Here is a 19,440-nt window from a genome sequence, read left to right as displayed (position 1 = left end):
TTTGATTTCCCCCCTTATTATTCTTCCATTTGTATCAGCAAGCTGTTTGTGCCTGGAGCTGCAGTCTCTTACCCAGATTCCACCTGAAGTTATGGTTTAGGAAACAGGAAAACAATCAAAAACCCTTTTTGTGACACATTTTATTGCACTGAATTAAAAGAGCCTTAGATTAAGCTGATTGTATCAGTTGAACAGATCTCCTGCCCCTTCCTTCCTCCTCCCCTCTCATGTCCCTTTTCTTTCTCCCTTTTTCCCTCTCTCCTTCCTTTCTTTTTCCCTCTCTTCTTGTCTTCTCTTCTTCCTTTCCTTTTTTCATCCCACCTGTTTTTCTTTTCCATTTTTTCTTCTTTCCCTTTCCATCCTCCCTCCCCTTTCTCTTTTTTCTTCCTTCCCTCTTCCTTTCCTTTATTTTTCCCTCTCTCCCTTCTTTCTCTCCCTCATTCTTTCCCTCTCTCTTCCTCCCTTCCTCTTCCCTTGTTCTGTTCCTCCCTCCTCCTTTTTCTCCCATTTTCCATCTCCTTTCTTCTCTCCCTCCCCAGTTTTCTGTCTCTCACCTGGTGATCCCTTTAAACATGGAACTTGCAGAGTACTGTTGACTAGAGCTGACATTGAGATGTTTTTCCTCCTGGTAGATTTCTTTGTAACTCGGTGACATGAAATCGCTGTTCCTAGACACCGCGTAGCCCCTGCCTCTGGTGATCCCGAGGGCTGGGACTACTCTGAAAGAATTTCACCCATTTGTTGCCCGGGAACATTTTCTCCCGGTCGCCCGAGAGAGGCTGCGTGGGGGCAGGGTGGGATGGAACAGCCCCAGACTTGACTTCAGAGACCTGCATGTGATTCTGGCTGAGACTCCTAGCCTTTCGGGGCTTCAGGTTTCCCCTCTGTACTGTGGGGTGAACCGCCTTATACAGAGAGGCTGTGTGAACATGAGCTTTGTACCTTCATTTTCCTCATCGCCATTGAAGCAGTTCCCAGGAGAGCCTAGATCTCCCTTCAGCACACCCAGGAGGGTCCCAATTGGAGCCTGGAAGCTCCCTTGCAGTTAGCGTGCTCCGGGGGCAAACCCCCCTCCCCACAAGCAGAAGGGGGCAGTGGAGACGAGAGTTCGGGCTCTGGATTTAGAGGACCACTGATGGGGGTTTGGATTCCGCCTTTGTGTGCAGACAGCAGGAGCTTAATAAAGGCTCGGGCCTTGACCAAGCAGCACAGGACTCCTTGGGAGGCAGGGTTTGGAGGTGTTTGCCAAGTCATAGGGGATGGAGGGAGGGGCCCCCTTGGTGCTGGCCAAGGTGAGGTGGGCAGGCATTCCACAGAGGCCCAGAAGCTGCTCCGTGGCCACAGAGGCCCAGAAGGCTGCCCCACGAGCTCATGGCAAACACTGGAGCAGAGGCACTTGGCGATTTTGGCTGCTTGGTGATAGTGGGTACTCAGCAATTGTGGGTGCTTGGCAATCATGGGCATTTGGCGATCGTTGGGTGCTTGGCAATTGTTGGGCACTCAGTGATCAAGGGTGCTTGGCGATCATGGGCATTCGGTGATCGTTGGGTACTTGGTGATCATGGGCACTTGGGGATCATGAGCACTTGGGGATCAGTAAGCACTTGGGGATCATGGGCACTCGGCATTTCCTGAAGCTTTTCCCCATTGGGGCTGATGACGCTCTTATTTGCGCGGGTCTGCACGGCCGTCTTGTTTGTGGCCATTCCTCAGGACAGCATGGCATGGAGACTGACCTCGCCAGCCCCAAGTCAGATCATGTGTTGCAGCTCCTGGAAAGGCCTTCCTGGTTTGTCTCTTCAGCCGGGCGCCCCCTCCATTCCCCCCAGGGCTGCTTCCCTGGCCCGTGCTCCCCTCTCAGTGCCGTCTCTGGGCGCATAAGCTCCTGGAAGCCAGGCTCTGGCCTGGTTTTCACTAGGAGTCCCCAGGGACTTTTTAAAAGAGAACCTGAAAACGCCTCTTCTCCCAGTCGTTTGCTGCTGACCAAGAGTGTTGGGAGCTCACTGCGACGCCTTGTTTTGCTTTGGGCTGGACAGAGCCGTCCCGGGCCCATCACGCTTCTGTCAGACTCAGTTTAAAGTTTCCAAAGTTCTTTTCTCACCTTGTAAGCTCTAAGTGGCAACAATCTCATTTTACAGGTGGGTAAAATGAGGGCAGAGAGACTTAGTGGCTTGTGTGTCGGGTTAGAGCTGGGATTCAAAATTGGGTTCTTTTCACCCCAAGCCTCTCCTTCCTTCCTCCCTTCTCCCCTCTCCCTCCCTTTTTCTTCCTTCCTTTTCCCCTCTTCCTCCCTTCCCAGGCTGGTGGTCTTTCTGGTAGGCCCCCAGCCTTGGTGCTTTAGCTATAAGGCCGGTATTGGAGAGTATGGCCCAGCAGCGGCACCGGTGGGATAGAGGCTGAAGTGACCTGCTGCACCTGCAGAGTTTGACTCCCTTGGGGACAATGTCTGCATGTACACACAGACACATGCACACACGTGTGCTCACACAGGCACAAACGGGCACACGTGCATTCACATGGACACAAACACACACACATGTCTGCATGGGCCCGTGTGCGCACACGTGTCTGCACGGGCCCACAGGCGCCGCCCTGTGTGCACACAGAGACATCCGCACCTGCGTGTGCTCATGCAGACACGCACAAACACAAACACGCACGCACGTGCATCTGCATGGGCCTCCACGGACACCCACCCACACGGCAGAACCACATTCACACGGGCACATGCACATGGGGGCGCTAGCAAAGGTTCTCATTCTTCCAGCCCCCTCGTGCTCCCGCAGGCTCTGCGCCACCACGACCACCAGCTGCCATCTTAACCTTTCCTCTGGGTTTTTGCTTTTGTGGGCCCACACAGCCAGGAGCAGTGGGTGGTGACTTGCATGTGTGTGAAGGGCGGAGGGCCTGGACAAGGTTTTGTGGTGACTGTGAGCGCCGAAAAGCCAGGTGGGCCGTGTGATGGGCTGGTTAAGAGTGGGGGTTCCTCGGTGTCCCCTGAAGTTTGGGGGTCCCTCATTTGGGTTTCTGATGTTCTGCCTCTTCTGCGTCTCTGACTCTGGGCCCACCCCCACAGAAAGGTTCCAGTGAATAAGGCCGGGCCAACAGGATGAATCACTCCCACCTCCCCCCTGCACCCAGACCTGAGAGATCCCAACTGTGGGGATTGGAGGGGGGCCACAGGCAGACCGTGAAGTTGGGCTGTAGGCCCAGATTGCCCCGGGGGCCTCGGGAGGACCAGAGCAGGTTCACTAGGCAGCAGACCCAAGGAGCCATTCCTGAGACTCCTGCCCAGACCCTCCCCAGCAGCATCCTGAGCCACCTCTCCTTGGCCAAGCACACGAGGGCCTTGAGCCAGGATGTGGGAGCTGGGGCTCAGTCACCCTCTCCTTAGTGGGGGTGAGGGGGGGCCTTTGTGGTCATTCAAACCTAGAAGCTTTCCCAGGGCCCAAGGAGTGCGTTCCGGTGGGTCACTAATTTATTACAAAGAGAAAGCGTGGCTCTTCCTCGGAGGCTGCCCTCTTCAGACCCCACTGTCCTGGATCCACGTCTCCTGGGCTCGAGGCTTGGGAGGCCCCTTTGGGCCGTCCTCCCCTTCACTCCCTGTGGCCAGGCTGTTTGCAGATCCTGCCTCTTCTGCCTTTGAAGTCCCCTCTGGTTGGAGTCTTCACCCCTGTTTTAATCTGGGGGATCATCTTCCACCCCCAAGTCTTGGCTCACACCCAGGGTGTCCTGCCTGTATCCCTGCCAGCTTCCCATCCCTTCTTCCCCTCAGTTGTTAAATAGGGATAATTATATAATGTGCTTTTTATTGTTATATGAAAAGTGCTTTAGCCCTCTAAACCAGCACACAGCCCTGAACGGACAGGAGTTCTAAACGGCACCTCAGACACTCCCAGCTGGGGTTCCGTGGCCAAGACTTGAGCACTCAGTTTCCTCATCTGTAACATGAGAGGACTGGCCTCCATGAGGTTCTTCTAATTCTGAATCCAGAATCCTGTGAAAGCCCCATGGAAATGGAGCTATTTCCCTTATTAGCCTTAATGATCTTCATGACCTGGACTTCCATCTCTAGCTGGCTCTGCTGCCAGGGGCTTCCCACGGTGCCATGGGAGACCTACCTCCATGTGACACCTTCACGAATGGATGAAAATGCATTTATTCAGGGCCGAGTTAGGGCACTGGATGGCTCAGTAAGTTGAAACTCATCCTCCTGGGTTCAGACCTGACCTCAGACCCTTATGAGCTGTGTGCCCCTGGGCAAGAGATCACTCCAGTATCTTTGCCAAGTAAATGCCAAGTGGGCCCTCGAAGAGCTGGACAGACTGACAGGCCTCTATGACGGCAGCAGTTGTGCTGAGCTTTGGGCTCCTGAGGAAAAGGGAGATGGTCTCTTCACTCAGGGAGCTCAGCTGTGGGGAGATGAAAGGACTGGGTGGTTTGGGTGGCCCTGGACAACACAGGCCCAGATGGCAAGGCCCCAGAGTCCAATGGAAGTAGCTCTTCGACGACCGAGGAAACAAAAGTTCACATTTCAGAGCATGTCGATTTATTAAGCAACGTTTGCCCAACAAATTGGGACTAATGGCCTTCCTCGGCTTTGGCATCAGACCCCAAGTACGGGGAGAGACAGATTGTTATACATTGAAAACATTCAAATGAGGGCAATTAATTATAAGGAAACAATTAACCAGGAGGCAGCGTTTGGTAATCTGATTTCTAATTGGATGAAAGATTAGGGAATTTCCAGGTTGGGAAGGAAGAATAAATGGGTGCAATTCGCTGAAATTAGAAAAGGAGGCATTTCTTCCCCCCACATGTCTGTGAACAGTCAAGGAAACATGGAAACAATAACCGATTGACCGGAATGGGCTGGTGTTTCAGATAAGACTCAGGGGTTGCTTGACCTGTGCAAGTGTGGGAAAACTTGCATTGATCTTGGATCTGACCAGGTTCCTGGTCATCATAACCTAAGACCTCAGTTAAGGGTCTCTAAGCATCAGGGAGAAGTGGTCCGGCTGAAGTAGGTGGGGTTCACTAACCCCTTAATCCCTTCAGGTTCAGTGGGCCTTAGGTAGTAATTAGTGACCACTCACATATTAAGGCCTGATGATCTGCCGTCTCACTAGAGAAGTGTAGCTGGTGATTTCTACTTAGTGGAGCGGTGTGCTAGGTTCCATCCCTGACCACCATCAGGGAGGGAGCTTGTGGACCTGAAAGCCCAGCCGGGGGGGCGGGGGAGGGCATCCTGTACCTGATGGGGGCCCAGTAGTGTTGCTTCCCCAGGCTGAAAACCCTTTGGCTTCCATTTTGTCCATCTAGCCAATTCTATCCTGAGCTATAGTAGCGTGCTGCACTCTCTAGAATATGAGGCAGGTCCTATTCTTGTTCCATTTTATAGCTGAGGACCGAGACTAAGCACGGGCCAGAATAACATAACGAGTACATAACTGTGGTGGGAATTGGACTCAGGACTTCTGGATTCTCACGTTCCATTGCTCTTTGTACCATGGGACGTCCACAATGCCATAGTTGTCTAGTCCTCTTAGAAAATTTCTGCTAAGGTATAGAATAATTTTTAAATTGTTTTCAGTTTCAATAGGAAGAAATTAGGATGTGAACGAGTACCTCCTCTCCGAGACAGTCTCATTTAACCTGAACGTTCTCAGTGATGTGCATTTTCACAGAGAAGGGGGTATGGCAGATTATCTGATGGGTCATTCTGAAAAGTCAAAGTTGAGGGTTCTCCAGAAGGTACCTGATGGACCCAAGTAGGCCATTACGGCTCAGAAAGGAGAATTCACAGAGGAGAAGCAGGGCCCAGCTTTCAGAGAAATGCATCGGTGGAGAGAAAGAGGAGCCATTTGTGAAAGTTGGAAGCCAATAGGCAGCTCAGGTGCCATGTTATGAGATCCTGAGGAAAACTTCAATGTGCCCTGGAGCCCTTGGGGCCCTGACCCGGAGAGGGTCTCCCTCTCTATAGGTCATAGTCATGACAGTGAGAATGCAGGGAGTATTATATGGACGTTTCATCTCTTACACCTGACTGTGATAGTTTCAGGAAAATCAGCCATTATGGAAAAAGAATATTCATTCTCTCTCTTTTTTTTCCTGGTAGCTCATACATTGAAAAAATAGGTCATGAACAGTAATCTAAATTGACTACTGATAAATAATTAAAACTAATGGATTTTAGCACGATCTTTGAGAAAGCACCGAGACATTCCATTTTCTGCTACAGAGGAGGGTTTTTTGATTATTTATACCAATAAATGCCACTTATGATGATTTCTAGCACTCTCTTTCTACCCCCTTCTCAGAGAAGGCCTGAACAAACCCGTGTTCATCTGTAAAAGTCAGGAATAGCAAATCGATGGGAACACGTTTGATTATTTAATGATTAGTGATGGCAGGAAGGCTTTAGAAGCCTGAAATGAGAAGCTTTGCTTTCTCCTGAGTCCTGCTTTGAGTTCAGTCCCAGAATGACTGGCCTATGCCAGTCTTGTCTTTGGTTTGTACTTGGAGATGAAGGGATCATGGTCCTAGAGCCGGACAGGCCTGAGTTTGGTCATTTAGTCCAACTCGCTCTCTTCACTGTTTAGGAGACTGGGGCCCAGAGAGTTAAAGGGCCATCCCTGGGGTGACCCGGATGGTAAATAAAAGGGTCAGGATTGGACCAGAGGGGCTGTGACTCCCACCTTCGGGCCTCAGTGCTGCTCCCAGCCACAGACGTGCTATAGAATATGAAGCCAAGGGTGGGCTGGGCTTAACACTCAAAAAAAAAAAAATTGCCCATGACCACATTTAAGGGTAATCTGCAATATTAACATTTTTTTCATCACTTTTAATTTAAATGCTCCCACTGAAATTCACTGCTAGGCCTTTGTGAGCTTCTGCCAGCCAAGGCTCGTTGATTGATCTCCAGTAAAATACAATGAACCCTTTACAAGAAACATCCCCTAGACCTTCTGAGGCTTCTCCACTGACCTCTTCTCCTGGCCCGGTTGGGGTGTCACAGACAAGGAAGTAAAAGTTTTGCTTTTTTTTAATGGTTGAAAGGGATCAGAGGCGGATAGAGAGTCCTAGAATCAGAGCCAATTAGTTCACATTCAGATCCTGCTTCTCACATTGGCCAGCCGGGCGACCCTATGTAAGTCACGGCCTCTGCACCTCCCAGGCCCTTCTTGCTCTAGAACTCTGGGCCTCTTGGGCCTGGGCTGATCTGATGCTTGCTGCAGAACACTGTCATGGAGCAATAAAGCTGGCGCAGGCTGGGGCTTAACCACGGGTTCTCTTCTAGAATCTGAGCCCAGTTCTCCACTTTGTTGTCCCTACCAGTCTGGACAGACTGTGTAAAATTTGTGGGCTCTCCCTTTGTGTCTGAGAAGAAGTCTGAATTTATTTTTTTCTTTTATGGGATGGTCACAGCACCTTTCGTCTGTGACTGCTACAAAACTCCCCAGAATTCCCATTTACTTTTTATGCCAGCCCGTGATATATCGAACCCACAATGGAGAAAGACTCGCTGTGGAAAGGGTAACTGAATAGAGAGGAGAACACCTGTTTTTCTGCAAGGGGCCCATTGAGGCACGTCCTGGAGGTTGGAGGGACCGCCGGGCTTTGCCCACCTGCTGGTTTCACCTCTGAAATTTTGGCCAAACCTGACAGTTGGAATATCACTGGTGAATAATTCATGGAAGGCCTGCCAGGGCAGCACTGAAGGTCTCTCTGCTTCATTTGCCAGCTCCATCTTATCTCCTGCAGCCAAAATCCACCTTTTAGAGCTCAAGGCCCAAAATTAGTCATCAAAAGAAAACACAAACCAGTCTGTGGTTCAGAATGGACTCCGAGGCCCCCCCCACAAACCCAAAGGGGGCCCTCATTTCTAGCTTCCGGATAACCTTAGAATTTCCAGGTAAAATTGGACAAATGTGAATTTAATGGAATTTACCTTTTACCCTAGGAGTTCTTAAGCTGGACACTTTGAACCCATAAAAATATTTTGTTGTATCTTGTACTTTGAGGTGGGGCTGGGGAGTTCCATTTTAAAACACCTTTCTGCGATAGGCTCCCTAGGTTTCACCAGATTGCCCGAGGAGTCTGGGATTCGGTTGGTTAGGACTCCACAAGGTGAAGAATCCCTGCTAATTGCGGCCACGCCTAGGGCATTCTAGGATGCTCTGGATGAAGAGGAAGCCAAGGGACTCACAGGTTCATTGAATCACTGTTGGGCCCTGTTCTGCTGACACCCCGTTTTCCTCCAATATTTCTCCACGTCTTCCTTGTCTTGCAGCCTCCTCTCCCAGCCCCTTAGCACACATCCCTAAGACAAGGGTATTTTTCTAAAAAGGCCGGGGAGCTTTTCCCGTCTCTCTGTGATGAGCCAGGTCTGAAATAGAAGGTGACAGCTGAGCTCCTAATGTCAGGGCTGCTGATAATCCCAAGCAGCTTCTCCTAATGATTGCTCCAGCAGACGCCGGGACATTCCCGGCCACTGCTGGCTGCAGGTGCCACCTCTTCAGGACACCTTCTGGAAGCCGTGGACTCAGTGGGGAAATGAGATGCGCCGGTCCCCGGACTCTCAGGAAGACAATTTATTACAGACCACTTTATCCACCGAGGAAGATCAAAGGGCTCTTGTCACAAATCATAAGATCCAGACACCTCCAAGTTATCACATAATGCAGGGTGCAGCTCGCAAAGCAATTGCAGAGCGCAGCTTTGCTCACCCCTGCGTCGCGCGGCAAGGTGCCAAAAAAGCCAGGGACAAGTACAGGGTACCTCATTATTTGTGTTTGGATTTGGAAAATGGCAGGTCTGATTTGGGAGAAATACTTTGTTTACTCAGTTTAAAAAACAAAAATCACATTAATCTTGTGTTTTTAGGTCACACCATTTCCTAATACAGAGCTTTTCCCCTCCCAGAAACAATCGTTTAAAAATGTTTTTGAGATTCAGTATTTTAAATGCAGCTTTATTACCTTTATGACTTATAAGAGCCTCTATTTGCATACAAATTGTAGAAATGCTACAATAGATCAAGATTTTTCTTCCTCCCCGTAGATTAACTAGCCTCCTCTAATTTTATTTACAAACTTCATTTCTTTAACAAACAATTCTTTAGATAACATGAGCTTTCTGGGAGATTCCGGGAGACTCACAGCACTTGTGCTCATTCATTCAACAGATTTGAGATAGTTGAAGGTTCTCTAAAGTGGGTCCCCCCAGATCCACGGCCTTTCTCAGGCTCTATAGACAGAGATGAGAGCCGGCCCTTGCAGATGGGGGCAGAAGCTCTTGGGGCATAACAGTGGCTGCGGGATGACCGTGGCAAGGTGCCCCATGGCAAACACACATCCCACTCTGGGCGCTGCCCTCAGGCCTATAGTGATGAAAGCGGTGGCTCCAGCCCCTGTGGGGGAGACCCTTTCAGACTGTGCTCCTTCTCTTTTCTCCCTCCTTGAAGAGGGCGGTGAATTATGCTCATCTGTCTGAGGGTGCTTCCTAGAAGAACTAAAGAAAATGGCTTGGAAACGTCTAGAGAGGTTTTTAAATGTTGATGACTCACATTTTGCCCAGTGCCAAGTGAGAAAACTGACCGTATTGTGACTCTGGGTCCCACTGATGCACATTTATTGATTACCCATCAGCACCTCTGCATTGTCTGGATTTTGCCAGGGAACTCATGGACACGTTGGCTGCTTGTCCTGCACTCGAGGGACCGTTGCGTGGCTCCCTAAACCAGCCTTTTTTAAAAGTCTTTTGTCTGTCTAGTATTTTGTTTATGTGTCCAGTTGGGCCCTCCCTTTCCCTCTCCCTTTGTTTGAAATTTTCAGGAAAAAGCCTCCGTGCGGGCTTGCGAGTGGCTGATTCTTCCGGGCCCGATTCCTCCCCAGACAGCAAAGGGCATTACACTTTAAGATGACAATAAATCATGCAGTGTCCTTGCTAAGTGACGTTCGCGATCCCCACGGGTCAGCAGCGAGCATCTGTATTTTTGTCTCTTTGCTTTAGTGTGGGGAGGACCGAATTCTGTCTGACATGCAGATAATATTTGCAGGCAGTGTGCGATGAGGAATTTCTCAGGGTGCCAAAAATAAATTTAGCAGGAGTGATTTTTAGCTGGTGACTCGAGGTCCGTGTGCGGTTTGGTTTGCTGGGGTATCTTGCCCTCCCTCCATGGCTCAGTCTTTCTTTCTGGAACTTCGGTACCCCAGAGCTTCTTTTTGTCAACTGTAATGGTCCAGCTTCTGGACTTTGGATCAAGAAGCTCCGGATTCAAATCTCACCTCAGACATGTGGGAGCAGTTTGAACTCCTATGACTTACTTCACTTCTCTGTGACTTACTTTCCTCATTTGTAAAATGAAAGAAGTCAGACTCAGTGGCCTTTAAGGGTCTGATTCTGTGATTAAAGCCTGGAGGAGGAAAGGAAGTGATCTTGATGCAGTTTTTTCAAATATGGCTGATTTGTTCACGTGTCTGTGAGTGGGGGAGGGAGAAGGTAGGAGACCTAGCAATGTTTACTTCTCACTGTTTAAAGGCCGCCCCCCATCCCCTAGTCACATCCCCTGTTGGTGGGTGGCAGGAAAACATAGAGAAACAATTTTGTCACGGCCTGGTCTTTTTCAAAGCCCAGGGAAAATTGCTCAGTAACCAGTTGATTGGGATCAGACCCCCCAGGGAACTTGCTGAGTTAAAGTGGGACTGAAAAAGGAACCCACACATTGTTTATTTATTCTTTTCCTTCTTTCTTCAAAGTTTGTGTTAGGGGGACCCCATTAAACCTTTAAAAGTCAGCATGGTATAGTGGACGATGGATTTTGTCAGCAGTCAGGGGTCCTGAGTTCAAATCCCACTGTGGCCGTGGGTCAGACTGGATGGCTTCTGAGGGCCCTTCCTCGGTCTGGAGCCGTGATCCTAAAGCTTCTGGAAATCCTTCCATTTAGCTTTTCAAGAGGACCTTGGGTAGAGACACTGACAGCCTCACGTGCCGTCCACATGAATGTTAAATATGTTGTGTTGCTCCGTCTTCTGTTCACCTTCCGAGTCAGTCTTGCAGCCAGCAAACATTAGTCACCTACTGTGTATGAGGAGCTACCTCAGTATTCAGAGCTGGCATAAAATGCGGCCTTCACCCAGAATGCTGTGCAGTCACCATCGCCCTCATTATGGTGGCTTCCGCAGGCCTGGCCGACACCAGGCTTTTCCGACTTGTTGCAAGCTCCTCTGCCCAGTACCTGGCTCACAACAGGCCCCTACCAAGGGCTCGCTGGTTAATTTTTGGCCATCCTCAGGTAGGCCCCTTTGGGGCATGTCAGAAGGGTCCAGCCCATGGGCTCCCACCCAGGATGCCCAGGCAACCCCCTGCCGCCCACAAGGGCAAGTCATGGCCACACTGGGTTTTGTTTCAGGGGCGGCATTTTGTCTCCTGAGGATCCAGAGCAATCCTTTTTAGCCTGTAAGGGTTCACATTTGTGAAGTACCTACTGTGGGCATGGCGCTCTGCAGCAGATTTCCACTTATGCCTTTGGCTGAGGTTCTTCAGGCTGTGGGGGCTTGGGGTCCTCGTTGGGAACACCGGGCTTCCCACCTCTGTCCATCACAGTGGCTTTCAGTTTTCTGAGATGTTAGAAAGGTGGGCCATGGGTGCGGAAGAGCTGGGTTAAAGCACAGGGCTCGGCACCTTTGTTCATTATTGGAGATTGTGCGCCCTTTCCCTGGGGGTGTTTGCTGCTCAGTTCTGGGCCCAGCCCATGGTCTGTCCTGGGAGCACTTCCTGCCCTCTGTGGTGGGCTGCCAGCCTCTAGCCAACACATACTCGCTCTTCTCACAGTTGTCACTGCGTCATTGTCCAGACTGGGCATCAGCCCTGGCCACCAAAATGACCTTCAATTTTTACTTCTTCATTCCTACATGTCCCCCTCCCCACAGCAGAAGCCCACCTCCCCCGGCCTGGAAAATATGGGCTGCGAGCGCTGGCTCTAACAGAGAACCCGTCCTCACCTCTGACACTGTCCCTGTGGATTTTCATTATCAAACAGAAACCGCATTCCCTCAGAAAAAGCAAAGCTGTTCCATGACACATAAGAACACGATGCTCCCCTTAGCACAGTGCCTGGCGCATAGTAGGCACTTAAGAAATGCTGATTGACTTACACGTGCATTACATCTTTCCAGGTCACATAACAGGGGAAAATTTCTGATAGAATATCATAAAATGGCTTTACACAGTAGCTAACAGGATTTAAAAAAAAATACTTGCTACAGTACAATAAAATCAAAAGAAAAGGCACTGACAGCTTAATGTCACAGAACTCAACAGAAAAAGCATCTTTCTCCTCTCTCAAATTCCCTTCTTAATACCCTGCTGATTAAAGACACACAATTCCCCATTGCTTAGGCCCAATTTTCAGCGCCACAAGAACGACATATCGACGAAGAGAGCGTTCAGCTGAAGGGCCGTGAACGTTACGTAAAGTCATTATACATCTGATCAGTTCCCCGATTTATAAATTTTCACGTAATGAATTTTTCAAGGAGGTGTGTCAAAATCGGTAGGAGGAGACTCTGGTTTTTTATTCCTTTGATGTTTAATTTACATGAACAGAACATCCAGAAAAGGTTCAAAGGTCAAAGTTAGAGCCTGAATCCATTTCATAGAGAAACAATGTTCTAACCTAAATCATAACATTTACTTCTTATTTCTAGTGAATTTCTTACAGCAGACCTCACGCTACCAAAACCGACCCCACTTAAGTTTGTTGTTTTTTTTTTTACACATTGCATATAAAATCAGGTGTATGCAAATAAGGACTAATTATTAGAAATGAAATCTAACCGCGCTTGATTAAAATAAAATTTAGATTAAGCAAAGCCAAATTTGTCAATATACTAGAAATGAAAGGAAATGGGGCTTGTTTGCTGTTATTAATCGTTGACATTTTCCTCGCAGCTGTTTTGGAGGCCGAGTGAACTAACATATTTTCTTCTCTTTCTTTTTCCAATGGCTGCCTCCTGATTCATCCTTTTGTGTGCTCCAGGATTTGCGCAAGCAGGTAGCTCCTTTGTTGAAGAGTTTCCAAGGAGAGGTAAGCTTTGACATTGTTGAGTTTATACCCCGAGGTGTCTGGATGTGGGAAACAGGTTTTCCTTTTATTCACATTAAATAAATGTCTCTTATGTAAGTTCTGTACTCTGCTTGACCCTTCACTAGCCACATACAGACGGGTCCAAAAGAAATCTGGAGGCAAATTGCTTTTTCCGGCAGCCACACCCATTCGAATGCAAAGGTTTTATTGAGCTTCATCCATTTGTAGGATTGCAAAATTGTCTTGGATGCTGGGGTTTGGTTGGGGATGGGGGAGGGAGTTCCATATCTGGGATTTCATTAGGGAATCTTCCCCAGGGAGGAAGCCCTTGCCCGCCAAGGGCAGTTGACGTTTGTTCTACAGTTTTATAGGATATTAGTTGTCCCGGGCACTTACCCATGGTCACCCTGCCAATTCAGGTCAGAATGTATTTAATCCGAGTTTTCCTGGCTCCAAGGCCCATCTCCCTACCTACTGTGTAATATACAGTATGGAAAATTACCTTCTAAACCTCCTACTGTGTGCCAGGCCCTCTGCGGAGCTACAAATAGGAGTGAGAGATCCCCTGCTTGGAGCGCACCCACACTCTCACTGGGGGGCATAACCCATTGTGGGGGTTCAGTGTTGTAAGGGTGGAAAGGCCCCAAGTCCTGGAGAGTGAGCGCAGCAGCAGGGCCGGAAGCAAGGCCCAGAGAGCTTTAGGGGATGCTCCTGGGTAAGAGAGCTGGGCTGAGGGGGGCCTGTCCCATGGGGAGTTGGGAAGCCCGAGACCTTTTGGGGAGAGGGAACAGATGCTCTGTCTGCTCACATTTAAAAGTGTAAAAGCGGGATGGGTCTTGTCATTGTGCTGCGTGGGGAAGATGGTGTGTTTCAGGCCCGCAGACTCGCAGCCCCCTCTCCTGTTGGGATCCCGCACCTCCTGCTCCTAAGGAGTCAGAAGTGGGCAGGGATGCTGGCCGGCTGTGCCAGCCTTGGTGCCCCCCTTCAGAACAGGGAGGACCCGGGCGGCCCTTGGGGAGGCGGCTGAAAGAGTAGCGGGCAGGGCCCCGGGCCTGAGACACGGGCTCAGCAGGGAAGGGAGCCCCTCCAGCCCCCACTTCCTCAGTTATAGAATGGGAATTACAATAATGACACCTCTGTCTTGGGGATCAAATGAGGTACTGTCTGCAAAGCACTTTACAGACACTTTCAAGCACTATAAAAATATGAATTATTACGAGGTTAAAAGACTATATAGCTCTATGCTCCTGAAATTATTTTTGCCCAAAATTATTAGGTAGAATGACCCCCGAGTCAGCCCTGTGGCCTCTGCAGTCCAGAATCCTGGTGTCAGTGGGCGGCCTCCGGGAGGCCGTAGCTGACCCCCGATATCAATCTGAAAAGGTGAGGGAGGGGCCATCCCCGTTCCTTAAGAGCCAGGCAGGGTCTCTTGGCCATGGCTCCTGATGCTCTTTCTGCTTTCAGCCTGGCTCTCCAATTAAGGTAATGAATTCCATGTACTTATTACCAACCCTGTGATAATAGCTCCCATTTCTGTAATGCAGCAAGGATAAAAAATGCCAAATGCTCCTTGTGTCTGCCGGGCAGTGATTAAGATGGATGGTCCTGGGCACCTTCGAGGCCGTGACTTGGGCCCCGGGGGATGGAACAGCCGGATTCAAACTCATCTCCTGTCCGTATCATGATGGGCAAGGGGCCACTGTCCCCTGCCCGTGAAGATGTGGGAATAGTTCCCTCGAGACTCTTGGGACTGCAGAGTTCCCCTACCCCATGCACCCCCCCAGGGTGCTCGAGGCCCTGTCCCCCCTGACCCAGGGCCTTCTCCCCAGGGCGTTCCCCAAACAGGGACGGTCTGGAAAGCCACGAGTGCTCCCCCTTGGGAATCTTCCTGTCCTGGGGGCTTGGACCCTACCCTGGGCCTTAAGCCCCGCTCACCTTATACTGCTCTCTAGCTGATTGCTTAATGCAGACTGCCCCTCACCTGGCTGCCCTAGCGGTCCTCCTGCCCTCCCTCCCCAGGCCAGGGTCGCTGCTCAGCAGAAAAAACAGAAGCCAAGAAGAGCAGCTTCCTGTTGTCCCTTATCGCTCTCTCTCGATCCTTCCTCTTTCCCCCAATATAACTTGAAAGAAAGAAAGACAAAAAAAGATTGTCTTTCAGCCTTGGTCATCAGCTTCAGTCACTGTTAGCGTCAGGATTCCCAGAATGATTCTGAGGGGACCCTCCTCTCCTTTGATGGCCGCCCCCTCCATCCCTGCCCCCGCCTCTGCCCCCGGCACATCTCGTCGAAATCGGAGCTGGCCAGTGGGTTTCCTGCGCGTCCCATCAGACATCTGCTCTCTGCTCAGTGAGACCATGTGCGCCATGAAACTGTATGCGCCGTGAAACTGGCCTCTCGGTCCTGAAATTGGGCCTCAAAAACCTTCCCGGGGTCAGTGTGGGCAGCAGCTGGTCCTGGCCAAGCCACTCTGACTGCACCTCCCTGGGCTAGCCCATGCTAAGAGAGCTTTCCATTCCCTGGGCCGGCCCACACCAGGAGGGCTTTCTATCCCTGCACCGCCCAGGCCAGCATCCCTTATTCTCTTGGGTTTTGCCTGCTTGTTGCACACTGTCTCCCTCATTAGAATGTCAGCTCCTGGAGGACAGGAGCATCCTCTGCCTTGCTTTGTATCACCACCGCTTGGTGCAATGCTCGGCATACAGTAGGCACTTAATAAATGTTTACTGGCAGACTGCTTCGCAGGGAAGGATTTATTTTTGCTTGGGATAAGGAAAAGCCATAATATTTCAGTGTTGGAATTTGAAAGTGGATTTGTGCCTTTCCTTTTGTCCTTCCATGTTGCCTCTGGTGCCTTTTTGTTGTTGAATTGTTTCCATCGTGCCCTATTCTTTGTGACCCCGTTTGGGGTTTTCTTGGCCAGACACTGGAGTGGTCAGTCGTTTCCTTCTCCAGCTCACTTGAGAGATGAGGAAACTGAGGCAGAGTAAATGACTTGTCCAGGGTCTCATAGCCAGGAAATGTCAGGGGCCAGATTTGAATTCAGGTCTTCCTGACTGTCGGCCTCGTGCCACCTGGCTGCCCTCTCCAGTACTTAGGAAAAGTTGTTTTCTTTCACTAAAGATTATAAATTTGCTGGGAGTAATGTCTTTTTGCAGCACTGCTTGATCAGGTGATAATTCTCCTCAAGGTCAATAAATTCTAGTTGCCTTTTCCTCCTTCCTCCCTCCCTTTCTCCTTCCCTCTCATTTACCCTCCCCCTTTCTTTTCCCCCCTCTCTCCCTCCCCTTTGCTCTTTCCCTCTATTCCTCCTTTTCCCCTTCCCTTTCTTCCCATCCTCCACCCCTCTCTTCTTCCCTCCCTTCTTACCTTCCTTCCCTTCTTTCCTTCTTTCTTTCTTCCTTCCTTTCTCCTCCCCTTCCCTTTACCCCTCTCTTCCTCCTTCCCTTCCTTCCTTCTTTCTTTCTTCCTCTCTCCTTTCCTCCTCCCTTCCCTTTTTCATTCCCTTCCTTCCCTCCCTCCTCTTTCCCTGCTTCCTTTCCTGCTTTTCTTTCTTTTCCGGTAATTCTTTACAGCACTCTTTTGTAACTGAAGCTCACAGTTGTTTGGAGCTAGGCCGGAGGCCCACCGGGGACAGACTTGTGGGCAGTTCTGAGGACCCGAAGACCTTCATGACTGAGCCTGGCAGATCCCAAATCTAAACATTGCCTTCAGCCTCTGGTTGGAGCCTGTGCTTTTTAATTTCCTACACTGGGAGAAGCACGAAATGGAAATAGGGATTTCTGAAAATGCTATGACCTTTTAAAATAAGCAGCTATTTGACATGTAAATATTTTCTTTGTGTCACCGTTGATTAACATTTCACTGCATTTTGGAGCTGGATGGGAGCTCAAAGGTCACAGAGCCCAAACTCTGCACATCCCTGTATCTGTTCGGGGATGGCCCGGGCCAGCCTCCTCGCACCGCCCTTCGGTGCTCCCTCTGGGGTAGGAAGGCTCACATAGTGTTGGGAGAGGGGATTCCCTGTTCAGGATCCCAGACAGGGATGGCTTCCTTACCAGGGCCCTTTGGGTCGATGACCTTGTGCCGGCAGCATCCTTTTCTCTACCAGAGGCTCCTTCATGAGATCGTGTGGATCCCAGACCAGAGCCGGACAATCCACACAGGAGAACACAAGTGGATGAAGCGTGTCTCGGGCCCTGTGGGCCCGAGTTCCAGCGTCTCAGCCACACACTGCCACGAGCTGGGCCCAGGATGCAGGAGGAGGAGGAAGAGGAGAGGAGGAGGAGGGTGAACTGGGCTGGCTAAGGAAACTTTAGGGCCCTTTGAGTAATTCTCAGCTGCTGCTTGCCAGCACAGCTAATCTTTTAAACACCCGTATTTTTCCCAGTGATTCACTCTAGCTGTGAATCATGGAACATCATGATCTCCAGAGAATCCCAACTGAAGGTCAGTACATGATGGAGCAGAGGATGGTGGGCGTGAGCAGGCTGCAGCCTATTCCCCAACAACGCCTTGTGGGCCAGAATTGGAGAGGATGAAGAGCTGGAGGAAGGAGCCTCTTATCCATAAGCACCTAGAGGACAGGGGCTGGTCTTATTCTTTGAATCCCCCGGTTCCTGACATATAATAGGGACTTTAAAAGACTTAGGGAGTTAAAATGAAATACAGAAAAATTGCAGAATCTGGGAGGCTTATAATGTTCCAGTCTGCCAATGGAGGAAAGGTCCATATCACTAAGATCAGTGAAGTATCCCTGATGAACTAGGTCCCCATCCCTCTCATAATCCAAATCGAGCCTCTAGTCATCTAAAACTCCTGTATCCCTCACATAAACTACTCCCACCTGTATCTCTGACATCCAGATGTCATATAATTTATTGCTTGAACCCAAGTGTCCGCTTTTACATTTCTCTTGATTAAATTTCATTTTATTTTCTCTTACTAGATTTGACCTGTTGTTCCAACATTTACTGAGCACTTGCCAAATGCTGTTTTGATATTGAAAAGATTTTCACACTCAAGGGCATTTGTCTCATCCATCTTATTTCTATCACTGGTAATCTTATGAATGATCTGATGATATTTGAGCAAAGCTTCTTCTTCTCTTCCTAGTAAATACCTTGCTCTTTGGAGCTTATAAGGTGAAAGTTCAGAATTGTTACTTTCTCAAGGACACAGCATTTAAGTTAAAAAAAAAAAAACTAGGAACTATTTTAAAATAGTGTACATAGTGCTGTCTCTTGGTCTAGAAAAATCATAGAGTTGTTTGTAATTATTTATACCAGGAGTTTTTAACTGGAGTGATCTTTCCCCCCTCATGGATAAGAAATTGCAGCAGGGATAGAACTCTAGGGAAAAAATGAGATTTTGTTTTTAAACTCACCTGAAATTTAGCATTTTTATTTTAGAAACATTATTTTGAAAAAGGGGTCCATGAACATCTTTAAAATACTAGAGAGGTCTGGGCGGGGAGAAAAAAAAAAAGCAACCAAAGAACAACAAAAGGAAATCCTTCTAATGAAAAGGCAACAGTTCGCAAAGAAACTGATTTTTCTTTACAATTTTCACTGAGCTTAACCTCCTGTATTTCACCTTCCAGGATAAATATGCATTCGTTACATACCCAAGATTCAGGTTTGTTTGTTTTTAAACAGATTCTTCCCCTTCTTTACCCCTCCCTCCCCCCAAGCAGATTTTTCCCTGGCCAGGAGCTCCCGTGGCACTTTTCATGAGGTCTTGGCAAAGGCACTGGGGCTGTCAGGGTGTGGGCTGTGCCTTTCAGCAAATATTCTCAGCCAACCTACAAGAACCATCGGCACCCCCCCCCCCCCCCCCCCCCGTCTCCCCAGCACGCGTGTCCTTGCTTGAAGCATTTTCCAATCTTGTTGAGGTCAGAGATGTCGTTTTCAGGAACTTCTAAAGCTATTTAGAGACTTTCCAGGGAGGCTGGCGTAGGCACTTGCTTGTGGGTCGCCCCAGTAGCTCCCCATCACTGACATTATTCAAGGGGGGAGAATCCCTCTGCTCCCAGAATAAAATGGTTCCCCTAACTCCAACTCCTGCCAGTTCTAGGATTCTAAGTTTGAGGCCTTCTTTGTGTCGTGTTGTAGTTAATTCTCTCCAGACACAAGGCAGCAGGAGTAGATAGAGATCCAAGGCCCTGGATGCGGCCAGCCCCGAGTGGAAGCTACAGAGGCTGTTTAGTGACCAAGCTCCCGATGGTCTAGGCCCAGGAGAGGCCATTCCCCACAGGGATCCTCCGTTACAGCTCATATCTGGTGATCAATTAGTCAGTCAATCATCGCTTAAGTGTAAGTTTGTGCTTTTGGGAACGTTGGGCCGGATGAGAAC

At 49.4% G+C, this 19,440-nt stretch overlaps 1 protein-coding gene across 1 annotated transcript in view; it reads left to right on the top strand.

Annotated features, from left to right (window-relative positions):
- Window positions 1-19,440, top strand: part of CUX1 (cut like homeobox 1) — a 244,211-nt gene that overhangs the window by 59,777 nt on the left and 164,994 nt on the right. Inside the window, exon 2 of the mRNA XM_031968006.1 lies at window positions 13,043-13,090. The gene's annotated coding sequence lies outside the window, so the exon portion shown is untranslated. The remainder of the gene's footprint in view (window positions 1-13,042; window positions 13,091-19,440) is intronic.

Source organism: Sarcophilus harrisii, chromosome 4 (assembly GCF_902635505.1).
Source record: "Sarcophilus harrisii chromosome 4, mSarHar1.11, whole genome shotgun sequence".
NCBI classification, from domain to species: Eukaryota; Metazoa; Chordata; class Mammalia; order Dasyuromorphia; family Dasyuridae; genus Sarcophilus; species Sarcophilus harrisii.
The sequence above is the reverse complement of the archived record's forward strand: the minus strand, read 5'-3'. Positions and strand labels throughout refer to the sequence as shown.